Source organism: Leucopleurus acutus (genome assembly GCF_964270905.1).
Source record: "Leucopleurus acutus genome assembly, chromosome: 10".
NCBI classification, from domain to species: domain Eukaryota; kingdom Metazoa; phylum Chordata; class Mammalia; order Artiodactyla; family Delphinidae; genus Leucopleurus; species Leucopleurus acutus.
Genome location: NC_139153.1, coordinates 79,188,353 through 79,201,429, shown reverse-complemented (window position 1 = coordinate 79,201,429; position 13,077 = coordinate 79,188,353).

The following is a 13,077-nucleotide window of genomic DNA, read 5'->3' as shown; positions in this document are numbered from 1 at the left end:
CTGTGGCAGTTACAGGAGCAGGAGAAATTATTTTTGTAGTTCTCACAAAACTCCTGATTTCTCTGGGGCTGGTTCTTAGAAAAGGTGGTTTTGAGGGATTTTTCATTTTATTTTTTGTTCTCAAGATGGCGCATGCTCTGTGAAGGCCATCTCTACCCACACAACTCAGAAATGTCTGTAATCTTATGTTAGTAGTGTAGTTGCATTATTTATAATTAATATTTACCTCACTATTTTTTTAAAAACTGGAAAAGGTTAGGGATCTTGGCTAGGCATTCAAAAGCTCTTTAAATTATCCTTCCAGATTTTTCTCCAAACACTCCTCACCTTTAGCAGAACCAGTTGGCTATTTTTCCCCCATCAGCATTTCTTAATGTTACATCCCTATCTTTTGTATTATCTTCCCACCACTGCCAAAATACTGCTCATTATTCAAAACCAAGTTCAAATCTCACATACTCAGCCACCTTTCCTGATCATCTGGATATAATCTCCCCCTTCTACTGCTGGCTGAGAGAATTTCTAGTTCTTAATATTTTCTGGTAGTTCCATATACTAGAAAAAAAAAAAAAGGTGCAAACTTTGGAGTGCCTGTAACATGTAGCTTCCTAGGCCCTATTCCCATGAATTTCTGACTCAGTAAATCTGTGATGGGACCTAGGCACATCTGTTTTAACAGCATACTAAATGCATCTGATACAGATCACCTGTAGACCATATTTTTAGAAGTATCAGCATAATGTTGTATATATTTGTTACTTTTTTTTTTTTTTTTTTTTGTGGTACGCGGGCCTCTCACCGTTGTGGCCTCTCCCGTTGCGGAGCACAGGCTCTGGACGCTCAGCCTCAGCGGCCATGGCTCACGGGCCCAGCCGCTCCGTGGCATGTGGGATCTTCCCGGACCGGGGCACGAACCCACGTCCCCTGCATCGGCAGGCGGACTCTCAACCACTGCGCCACCAGGGAAGCCCTATTTGTTACTTTTATAAGCATATATGTTTTATTTCCCTGTTCAGTTACATGCTATTAAAGGGCAGGGATTATATTTTATACTGCTATTTATTTTACACAATGTCTTAAATATTATTTAATATTAATAGCACTAATTTATGTAGCTCTCCATAGACATGTCAAAAGTCCATTTTCTTAGTACTAAGTATAATATTAGGAAAAGGGTTGATCTGTAAAGTTACTCAAAAGGGAAGAATAAAGAAAACAGCAATATTGGGGTTTTATAATAAGAAGAGGGCAAGAAGAAGGTTCAGACCAATGGTTATAATTAAATATTGATTTACTTGGGGTCAGATACTCTCCTAATCGTTTGGTATACTTCCTTTTAGGGGACATCTAGGATTCTTTATTTTCTGAATGTCATCCCTTGTGGTAAAAGTTAGTACTGAAAACTGAAACCTAAAAATTATAAGGATGCCGTAGGACATCTTGCTGAATGGAAACTAATTTTTCCCGGTGAGAAACTTGGTTTCATTTTTTATTTTATAAATGTTGGCTTAATACCGGTTATGTGTCATGGAAGAGCCCCACCACATTCACTACATCAAATGCTGTGAAAATTATCCAGCTCATATTATACCTCTAAGCACTTCACTAAAATGTAATAATTTCCTGAAACATAAAAGAAACCTTTCACCATCTTTATTTTTTGTCAAGCTAGCGGACGATGTTTGTACTTTAGTGCTCACATTCAAAACCAGAAGCACTGAATTCACTTGATTTCCTCTCAGTGGCTGTGAAGTTGGGAGGCTGGTGACATACCTGCCCCTGGGACCACTGGTTCCAGCTTCCTGGGTATAAACGGAGGCAAACCATCTCTGTGATTCTCAGACAAGGTGAGAATCCAAATCCCTGACTTAAAGAATGAGAAAATCCAATTTTTGGAAGGTTCAATAACTGTGTTTCCCTGATCTGGAAAGAGTTGTATAGATACTCTATAAAAATAACTGTAAACTCCCTTCCAGAGAAGATGATTCCACGGCATCCCTGAAGGCAGTAGAGAAGGTTTGTACGTCTCTTGCTGGATCTGGGCTCTTTCTCCCAGTGACTGCCACACGTGAAGTGCTTTCCTGTTTAAACTCATCACAGTGCACTCCAGAGATGTGAGCTAGGGGAAGGATTTAGAGATGGGTCCTCGTCCTCTCCACAAATAGCAAATAAACTGCCAACAAGAGCCATTTTACGAACATCATGTCTACTGCCTGGTTCTCTGATGTCCTATTTCTGGAGGTTAGCAGCTCTGACTCGATATTCGTTGAGTTGTGGGTTTTGTTTTTTTTTTAAGTTTGACTCTCTGGAGTGAAGATGCTTTTTGATGAGAGGTCTGGTTGACTGCTACATCTTCCCAGTTCCTTGTCTCTCACCGTGGCTTAGTTCACACACTACATCTTAAAAGAGTGGAGGTCTACCTACTATACTTTGGGTCAGATTAGACCTTGCATGCCTTCCTTGGAGAGGGTCTCACTTTGGTTTTGTCATGCTTTTTAGGCTTCGCAAGAAAGTTCTAAGCCTCTCAGCCATCTTCCTAGCAGGTTGCCTGAGGCCTTACACTTCTGATACCGTCTTCAGGTTGAAAGTATGATGATGGAAGTCTTTGTTTTACATAGAAGGGGTTAGATGCCAGGGTTTCTTCTAAGATTGAGGCTCCGTAGAAGCGATTTTCTCTTTCTTTATTCTTATTCCTTCCTTCCTTCATCTCATTTTCTTTTATTTCTTCTTTCCTTTCTCTCTCTCTTTCCTTCTTTCTTACTTTGTTTTCTGAAGTTTAGGACAAAGACTTTTTAATATCTCACTTAAGAAACCAGAGTTATTCCTGTAATTCTTCAATTTTCTAAATGCATGTAATTTCCCTTTACCTTCTTATATACCATGACCCTCTTCCCCTACCCCATACATGTCTAGTGCCTATTTTTTTCTCTAAGAGTATCTTTTGGTGGTCCTCATTCCTTTATTCTCTTAGTGTTGCCCAATAACCATTCCCCCAAATGATTGTTCTAAGTCAATCATGGTTATAGTATTTTTCTTGCAATGATTGGCTTAGAAATGGGCATGTGACCTAATACTGGCTTATGATATTTGAGACGTCCAATGGGGGCTTCTGGAAAAAGACAATTTTGCAGAATTTTTTTTCAGTTAGCTGTCTATCAAATAATTTCACATCGTTAAAATCTTCATAATTTTTATTCACAAAAATTTTATTTGTACAGGAAGACTAGCTAATTCATTTAATTATTTAAATGATTAACAATAAACTGTACCACTTAACTATTTCTAATTTTTTTTAAAAAATACATACTTTTAGAGATATAGTCACATCCTTTTTAAAAAATATTATTTAAATTGTATGCTCAGAAGTCGAATTACTAGGTCCAAGTTAGAAACTTTTATGTCTCTCGGTTTCCAAAAAGTTTATACTAACTTCACCTACCATTGCCAGTTTAGAAATTTTCAGTCTCTCCATACCTTGAAAGCACAAGGCATTATCCATTTTTGCTAACTTGTTTGAATTCGCTTTTCTCTGATTCTTGGCAAGTTTGAACACTTTTGCCTTCACGCATTTATTAGTTGTATTTCTTTGTGGACACTTCTCATCTATTTCCTTTCTGTCAATTGTCTATGGGGTCTTATTTTACTTAAAAATAAGCATCTGGGAGCTTTTAATATAACATAGTTATTGGCCCTTGTCTTATTTGCTGAAAATATTATTTGCTTTCTTATTTGGGTTACCTTACTTTGACTGCAGAAGTTTGTAACTTTAATGTCGTCAAATTTGTTTATTCTTCCTTCATGATTTCTTTTACTGTTTTTCTGTGTTGTGTCCTCTCTCAAATCCTCCAAATCCAGTGAATATTAAATTCCTCATCTGGTTTTCCTAACATTTTGATTTTCATATTTATATTTAATTATTTTATCCATCTGGAATTACTTTTGACCAATATTCAGAGTTACAAGTCTTGATTTATTTTTCTTTCCAAAATGCTAAGCAACCATTCAACTACCATTTACCGAATAATCCTTCTCTTCCCTGCTGCTCTGATAAAATAAATTTTATATATAATAAAGTCAGTTTCAGAGGACCCTCTTCTGCTTCATTTAACTTTGCTTTGTAGTTCACAAGACACTTTAACCTACATTATCTCATTTCATCCTTCTTCCTCCAGTCTGATTGCCTGGGTCCCTCCCCACTGCTCCTCCTGCAATGCTAACATCAAGCAATCTGATTTGTCCCATGTCTGTCTTATAGATGGAAAACAAAACCCTGAAACATGAAGCCACTTATTAGCTAGACTTCCCAGCCATTTACTATTAGGCAGAAATGGAAAATTGCAGTTTCCGCTCACCCTATGCCCTGGACATCTCATCCCCACACTGGGAAGACATTGGCTACCACCTTGGCTAGTGTTTGTTTTGGCTTCAGGGTCATCCATGAGCCTCCTTTTGGGTTCCCCCAGACGAGGACCTATTTCCTACACACACATTTATTTCTCAGGATTCTTTGGTAACTTCTGCTTCCATAGCAGTGGGGAAACAAGCAGTGGGTGCAGACAGCCGTCTGCCTCTGAGCTTCCCAGCCTGTGTGTACTTGGCACTGACTGAGGACTCTGCTTTCCGTCAGTGCATTTGCGAGGTGACACATATTCTCCGGTGATTAGATTAGCGCTGGCAAAGCCGATATGAAAAACCCACACAGATTACCACTGTCACCCGCAGTAATTACATTTATTCATTTCCATTTAGCCAAGTTTTTACAAGCCGAGCAAAGGGCCAAATAAGCAATAAACACAGAGGCAAGAAATTAAAATGCTGATCTGTTTGCTGTGAAAACAATCAAACTATCATCTTTCTTTAGGCACCTCATTCATCATCAGACGGGGCCACACTGGTGAAGTGGAGGCAGGGAGCCTAATGTTATTACATGTAAATTCACTAACATGAAATTACTGCCCCTGATGTGATTTTACTAATAAATTAGTTCATTTCTACCTTTTCGCTAGAGACTTTAGGGGCCATGGAGAATTGTACATGTGTCTTGTAATCGCGCCTGCTTTATTTCAGGCTGGCTAGCTGTTAAATTTCTATTTCTTTGCACTCCCTCCCAGCTGACTCTTTAGTTTTCTTGCTATGCCTTATTGGATCAACATGCCATACGATTTGTTGTCTTCACATGTAGTTTGAAAATAAGCAGCTTAAGGACAGATTCTCTCTTGCAGGCGATGGGCACAGCATCGGGAGCATTATGAATATAATGGCCCTAGCAGCTAGTTGGCAGCTATTATTAATTCATTGTTGGGTGTGGTGGGTTTTCTTTTTTTCATTTCTGTATCCATTTTCAATTGGAAAAGAGAATGGAGCCAAACTTTGCCATGTCAAGGAGCTATTGAAGCAAGGAAATCAATCTGCAAGCGGTTCCCTTGACCTGCTAACCCCTCTGCTGTGTCTTCAGAGGAGCAAAGAGCTCACAGTGGAAGGGCAGCCAATGGTTCACAGAAGACAGATGTAGGGTCTCCCTGGATCCGCTCCCTCCTTGGGACTTGCATGGTGCTTCCTTGCTTATTGTTAATGGCCCATGTCTGGATCTAGAATATTTTATTTATTCTTAAAGATTTCATCTGCTCTGCTGTTTAGCCCAACCCCAAATCACAATCCATTTTTGAAAGAGTACAAATGGTTTCTATGAAAATGACTTTGATGCTGCCAATGACAGAGTGGAGATGCTAAGAGAACAGGAGAGGGAGGGAGAGACAAGAGAGACAAGTCTTTGGTGGAGACGCCCCTCCCTTTTCCAGTACTTCTCCTTCTGACCCTAAATGGAGATTCTGTATTATATGACTCCATTTTAAGCCTTAGAGAAATATAAAATATGCACAATAGTATATTCCTGCTTTGTACAGTAAAAATGTGTTAAAAAGAGTTTCTTTGAGGCAGTGGTTCAGTGAAAATCTAAGGCATAGTAATGGTAGACATGACTCATGACGCCCACTTCACACTTGAGCATTGAATAGAGTTCCCTCACCCCTTCCATAGAAATAGCATTAATTAAATTTATGTGTTAAGGAAATGTACAGGAAATAACTTCTCCTTGATTTGAATTTAACTTTGCACCATGCAGAGTTATATATGAGGGGAATTGTGTATCTAATTTTTTTCTCTTTTTTTTTTGGAAAAAAGAAATGAGAATAAGTACCTGTTTCTGGATTTATTAAGTAAGATTGTACTCTGGCTAACTGACTATTCTCATTAATGAGTGAAATATTTGGATTATCAATTTGAAAATAACTCCATTCAATAAATACCTATTGATCAATTACTGTAGACAGAACGCCAAGTTAAATGCTGTCCCCAAAGACAAAAATAAATGTCTAGCTTTTCAGGATTTAAGGTAATTCAGACTCTTCCAGTTTCTGGGGTTGCCACAGAGACCCACATCTATGGGTACTCCCCTAGAACCTTGTACTTAGCTTTCATAGTTCTTACCACGGAGTTTGCTATTTTCTTTCATTTGTTTGTAATTTTCTTAATATCTAGATTCTTAATTAGATGATTATTCTCCATTACAGCAAGGACTGTTTCAGGTTTTCTCACCATAGTATCCCCATTGAGATACATACCAAGTATTAAATAAATATCAAATAAACAAATGAAAAATTGAATTATACAGTCCTGTAGAAACAGAGATAGTGTAGAATATTGCTTTAAATCAGCATTGTTGCAAGACAAATCACTGCACAAATATGGTTAAGAATTACATCTTGAGCATCTATTATGTGTTAGCATCTATTATGTCGACCTGCTGAGGATACTGCAGTGAACAAGATGGATAAAAACTTGTACCCTTGCAGAGCTTACATGTTTTTAGTGCGTGAATAGAATAAGGAAGATGTTTCAAATAATGAGCAATATTGTTTGTTATAGTTTTAAATATAAACCTCTCTATTAGATGTTGATCTTGTATTTTGGAGTCAATAATTATTTACCATTTCAGCTTTCTTAGTGCAACACTAAGAAATCATGTATAATTAATAATATAGCAACTTAATTATAATAATTTCTTAAAATTAAGTATAAGAAATTACAGCAGTGAGAATACTCTTTCTGACACTATAATGGTGGATATGTGTCATCATACAGTGGTCAAAATCCATAGAATATACAACACCAAGAGTAAACAGTGATGTCAATATGGACTTCGGTTCATTAAAAAAAAAAAAAAAAGATAGGGCTTCCCTGCTGGCGCAGTGGTTGAGAGTCTGCCTGCTGATGCAGGGGACACGGGTTCGTGCCCCGGTCTGGGAAGATCCCACATGCTGCAGAGCGGCTGGGCCCGTGAGCCATGGCCGCTGAGCCTGCGCATCCGGAGCCTGTGCTCTGCAACGGGAGAGGCCACAACAGTGAGAGGCCCGCGTACCGCAAAAAAAAAAAAAAACTTGGATGGAATAGGTGAATGGACGCAGATATAATCACCTGTAGTTTAAGCCTTCTCCAGACAAAATTTCTTTCCGTAAATTTTCTGTCTACATTAAATTTCTAATCATTGAATGTTAATATATCAAAACTATTATATAAATGTAGAAGGCAAACAGTGCTTTAGAACACGTTACTTTTGTGTTATGGTAAAATGAATATAAGATAAAATTTACTATTTTAACCATTTTTAAGTGTATAGTTCAGTGGCATTAAGTACATTAATATTGCTAGGCCACCATCACCACTATCTTCAGAACTTTTTCATCATCTCACTCTGAAACTATATAAATTAAACAGTAGCTGCTCATTCCCCTCTCTGCTCTAGAAAGTATTACTTTTTTTCTTTTTTTTTATTGAGTTTATTTTTGTATATGGTGTTATGGAGTGTTCTGATTTCATTCTTTTACTTGTAGCTGTCCAGTTTTCCCAGCACCACTTATTGAAGAGACTGTCTTTTCTCCATTGTATATCTTTGCCTCTTTTGCATAGATTAGTTGACCATAGGTTTGTGGGTTTATCTCTGGGCTTTCTATCTTGTTCCATTGATCTATGTTTCTGTTTTTGTGCCAGTACCATATTGTCTTGATTACTGTAGCTTTGTAGTATAGTCTGAAGTCAGGGAGTCTGATTCCTCCAGCTCCATTTTTTTCCCCTCAATGCTGCTTTGGCTATTCAGGGTCTTTTGTGTCTCCATACAAATTTTAAGATGATTTGTTCTGATTCCGTAAAAAATGCCATTTGATAGGGCTTACAAAAATGTAATTTGATAGGGATTGCATTGAATCTGTAGATTGCTTTGGGTAGTATAGTCATTTTCACAATATTGATTCTTCCAATCCAAGAACATGGTATATCTCTCCATCTGTTGGTATAATATTTAATTTCTTTCATCAGTGTCTTATAGTTTTCTGCATACAGGTCTTTTGTCTCCTTAGGTAGGTTTATTCCTAGGTATTTTATTCTTTTTGTTGCAGTGGTAAATGGGAGTGTTTCCATAATTTCTCTTTCAGATTTTTCATCATTAGTGTATAGGAATGCAAGAGATTTCTGTGCATTAATTTTGTATCCTGAAACTTTACCAAATTCATTGATTAACTCTAGTAGTTCTCTGGTGGCATTTTTAGGATTCTCTATTTATAGTATCATGTCATCTGCAAACAGTGACAGTTTTACTTCTTCTTTTCCAATGTGTATTCCTTTTATTTCTTTTTCTTCTCTGATTGCCATGGCTAGAACTTCCAAAACCATGTTGAATAATAGTGGTGAGAGTGGACATCCTTGTCTGGTTCCTGATCTTAGAGGAAATGCTTTCAGTTTTTCACCATTGAGAATGATGTTTGCTGTGGGTTTGTCGTATATGGCCTTTATTATTTTGAGGTAAGTTCCCTCTATGCCTATTTTCTGGAGGGTTTTTATCATAAATAGGTGTTGAATTTTGTCAAAAGCTTCTTCTGAATCTATTGAGATGATCTTATGGTTTTTCTCCTTCAATTTGTTAATATGGCTTATCACATTGATTGATTTGCATATATTGAAGAATCCTTGCATTCCTGGGAAAAAACCCACTTGATCATGGTGTATGATCCTTTTAATGTGTTGTTAGATTCTGTTTGCTAGTATTTTGTTGAGGATTTTTGCATCTATATTCATCAGTGATATTGGTCGGTAGTTTTCTTTTTTTGTAGTATCTTTGTCTGGTTTTGGTATCAGGGTGATTGTGGCCTCATAGAATAAGTTTGGGAATGTTCCTTCCTCTGCAGTTTTTTGGAAGAGTTTGAGAAGGATGGGTGTTAGCTCTTCTCTAAATGTTTGGTAGAATTCACCTGTGAAGCCATCTGGTCCTGGGCTTTTGTTTGTCGGAAGATTTTTAATCACAGTTTCAATTCATTACTTGTGATTGGTCTGTTCATATTTTCTATTTCTTCCTGGTTCAGACTTGGAAGGTTATACCTTTCTAAGAATTTGTCCATTTGTTCCAGGTTGTCCATTTTATTGGCATAGGTGCTCGTAGTAGACTCTTAGGATGCTCAGTATGTCTGCGGTGTCTGTTGTAACTTCTCCTTTTTCATTTCTAATTTTATTGATTTGAGTCCTCTCCCTCATTTTCTTGATGAGTCTGGCTAATGGTTTATCAATTTTGTTTATCTTCCCAATGAACCAGCTTTTAGTTTTATTGATATTTCCTATTGTTTTCTTTATTTTTATTTCATTAATTTCTGCTCTGATCTTTATGATTGCTTTCCTTCTGCTAAGTTTGGGTTTTGTTTGTTCTTTTCTCTAGTTCCTTTAGGTGTAAAGTTAGATTGTTTACTTGAGATGTTTCTTGTTTCTTGAGGTAGGCTTGTATAACTATAAACTTCCCTCTTAGAACTACTTTTGCTGCATCCCATAGCTTTTGGAACATTGTGCTTTCATTGCCATTTGTCTCTAGGTTTTTGTTGTTTTTTTTTTTTTTTTGCAGTACACGGGCCTCTCACTGTTCTGGCCTCTCTCGTTGCGGAGCACAGGCTCTGGACACACAGTCTCAGCGGTCATGGCTCACGGGCCCAGCCGCTCCATGGCATGTGGGATCGTCCCAGACCGGGGCACGAACCCACATCCCCTGCATCGGCAGGTGGACTCTCAACCACTGCGCCACCAGGGAAGCCCATGTCCCTCGGTATCTTTGATTTCCTCTTTGATTTCTTCAGTGATCTCTTGGTTGTTTAGTAATGTATTGTTTAGCCTCCATGTGTTTGTGTTTTTTATGTTTTTTCCCCTGTAATTCATTTCTAATCTCATAGCGTTGTGGTCAGAAGAGATACTTGATATGATTTCAATTTTCTTAAATTTACTGAGGCTTGATCTGTGACCCAAGATGTGACGTATCCTGGAGAATGTTCCGTGCACACTTGAGAAGAAAGTGTAATCTGCTGGTTTTGGATGGAATGTCCTATAAATATCAATTAAATCTGTCTGGTCTATTGTGTCATTTAAAGCTTCTGTTTGCTTATTTGTTTTCTTTTTGGATGATCTGTCCATTGGTGTAAGTGAGGTGTTAAAAGTCCCCCAGTATTATTGTGTTACTGTTGATTTCCTCTTTTATAGCTGTTAGCAGTTGCCTTATGTATTGAGGTTTCCTATGTTGTGTGCATATATATTTATAATTGTTATATCTTCTTCTTGGATTGATCCCTTGATCATTATGGAGTGTCCTTCCTTGTCTCTTGTAACCTTCTTTAAAGTCAATTTCATCTGATATGAGTATAGCTACTCCAGCTTTCTTCTGATTTCCATTTGCATGGAATATCTTTTTCCATCCCCTCACTTTCAGTCTGTATGTGTCCCTAGGTCTGAAGTCGGTCTCTTGTAGACAGCATATATATGGGTCTTGTTTTTGTATCTATTCAGCGAGCCTGTGTCTTTTGATTGGAGCATTTAATCCATTCACGTTAAGGTAATTATTGATATGTATGTTCCTATGACCATTTTCTTAATTGTTTTGGGTTTGTTTTTGTAGGTCCTTTTATTCTCTTGTGTTTCCCACTTAGATAAGTTCCTTTAGCATTTGTTGTAGAGCTGGTTTAGTGGTGCTGAATTCTCTTAGCTTTTGCTTGCCTGTAAAGCTTTTGATTTCTCCATCGAATCTGAATGAGATCCTTGTCGGCTAGAGTAATAATCTTGGTTGTAAGTTCTCCCCTTTCATCACTTTAAGTATATCATGCCACTCCCTTCTGGGTTATAGAGTTTCTGCTGAGAAATCAGCTGTTAACCTTATGGGAGTACCCTTGTATGTTATTTTTCCCTTGCTGCTTTCAATAATTTTTCTTTGTCTTTAATTTTTGCCAATTTGATTACTATGTGTCTTGGCGTGTTTCTCCTTGGGTTTATCCTGTATGGGACTTGCTCTGCTTTCTGGACTTGGGTGGCTATTTCCTTTCCCATGTTAGGGAAGTTTTCAACTATAATCTCTTCAAATATTTTCTGTTTCTTTCTCTCTCTCTTCTCCTTCTGGGACCCCTATAATGCAAATGTTGTTGAGTTTAATGTTGTCCCAGAGGTCTCTTTGGCTGTCTTCATTTCTTTTCATTCTTTTTTCTTTATTCTGTTCTACAGAAGTGAATTCCACCATTCTGTCTTCCAGGTCACTTATCCGTTCTTCTGCCTCAGTTATTCTGCTATTGATTCCTTCTAGTGTATTTTTCATTTCAGTTATTGTATTGTTCATCTCTGTTTGTTTGTTCTTTTATTCTTCTAGGTCTTTGTTAAACATTTCTTGCATCTTCTCGGTCTTTGCCTCCATTCTTTTTCCGAGGTCCTGGATCATCTTCACTATCATTATTCTGAATTCTTTTTCTGGAAGGTTGCCTATCTCCCCTTCATTTAGTTGTTTTTCTAGGGTTTTTTCTTGTTCCTCCATCTGGTACATAGCCCTCTGCCTCTTCATCTTGTCTACCTTTCTTGAAATGAATCTCTTATTAAGAGAGATGTTTTCACCCTTTATCTTATGTGATTATTGCAAATCATTTTGCTGAATGTGTGCTTTAATTTTCTACATTCTGACGATTCGATTTTGAACTGTGTCTTATCCACCTATATATAGTGCCTTACTAGTTTTTCAAATGTTACCTTGTACAACTAAGACTTCAAAAAAAAAACAAGAAAACTGGAAAAGTAACACTGTTGTCCCAAAAGATAGACCCTGCTGCTTGACTCAACCGTTGTCTTGGGCTCACCATTCTCATTGCTTTATTAGTTGAGAACAAGGGAAGGGATGACAAACAATTTTGGTTTTCCTCAAAGAAGAACTGATTGAAAATCTATAGATGGGGAAAAGTGGAATGTGTCATTGGAAGAACCAGCATTTATTCCTCTATGAGCAGTTGAGGAAGATGAGTGACCACCAGAAAGAAATTAGACCCAGAGAACAAAGCAAAAAGACTAAGGTTCTATGCCAGTAAGAAGGCTGGGCAGTCTCAACCATCCAGAAATCAGTAAGGAAGACCTGGCCACCAGTGCAAGTAAGCATGGAGACACAGTGTGATGTCCTGAATCAATTCTGATCCACTAAGAGAGACAGCTATGCTCTGCAACTCTGAACACCAAAAGTTCCACCAGACTGGCTGGTGGTGCTATTTAGGGAAGAAATTAAATGTGTGTGTGTGTGTATATATATATATATATATATATATATATATATACACACACACACACACACACACACTCTCACACACACATACATATACATACATATATATACACATATATATAAATTAAATGTACGCATATATAAAATTGGACATAGCTACATAAAGTACTATAGTGAAGTTTTCCTAAGTAGAAAGTAGAAAATTGCTCCTGGCCAACAAGGCGCTTTTAATAAGTTGGATGACTTTATCTGGAAATTCCAAGGGTTAGTCAATTCATCATCTGTGTTCATGAATCCAGGTATTGCTCTTGCTAAGTTATGATTTGTGAGAAAGTGTGGTAGGATCAGATTAAAGACATGAAAAGGTGGAGAGCCATGTGCTGTCTGTGCTTGTGTGCTGGTCCCGTAGATTCTCTCCATTGTCAAGGAACATAGCACAATTCCTCTGTCTTTTTGAAATGGGCCTTTAAGTA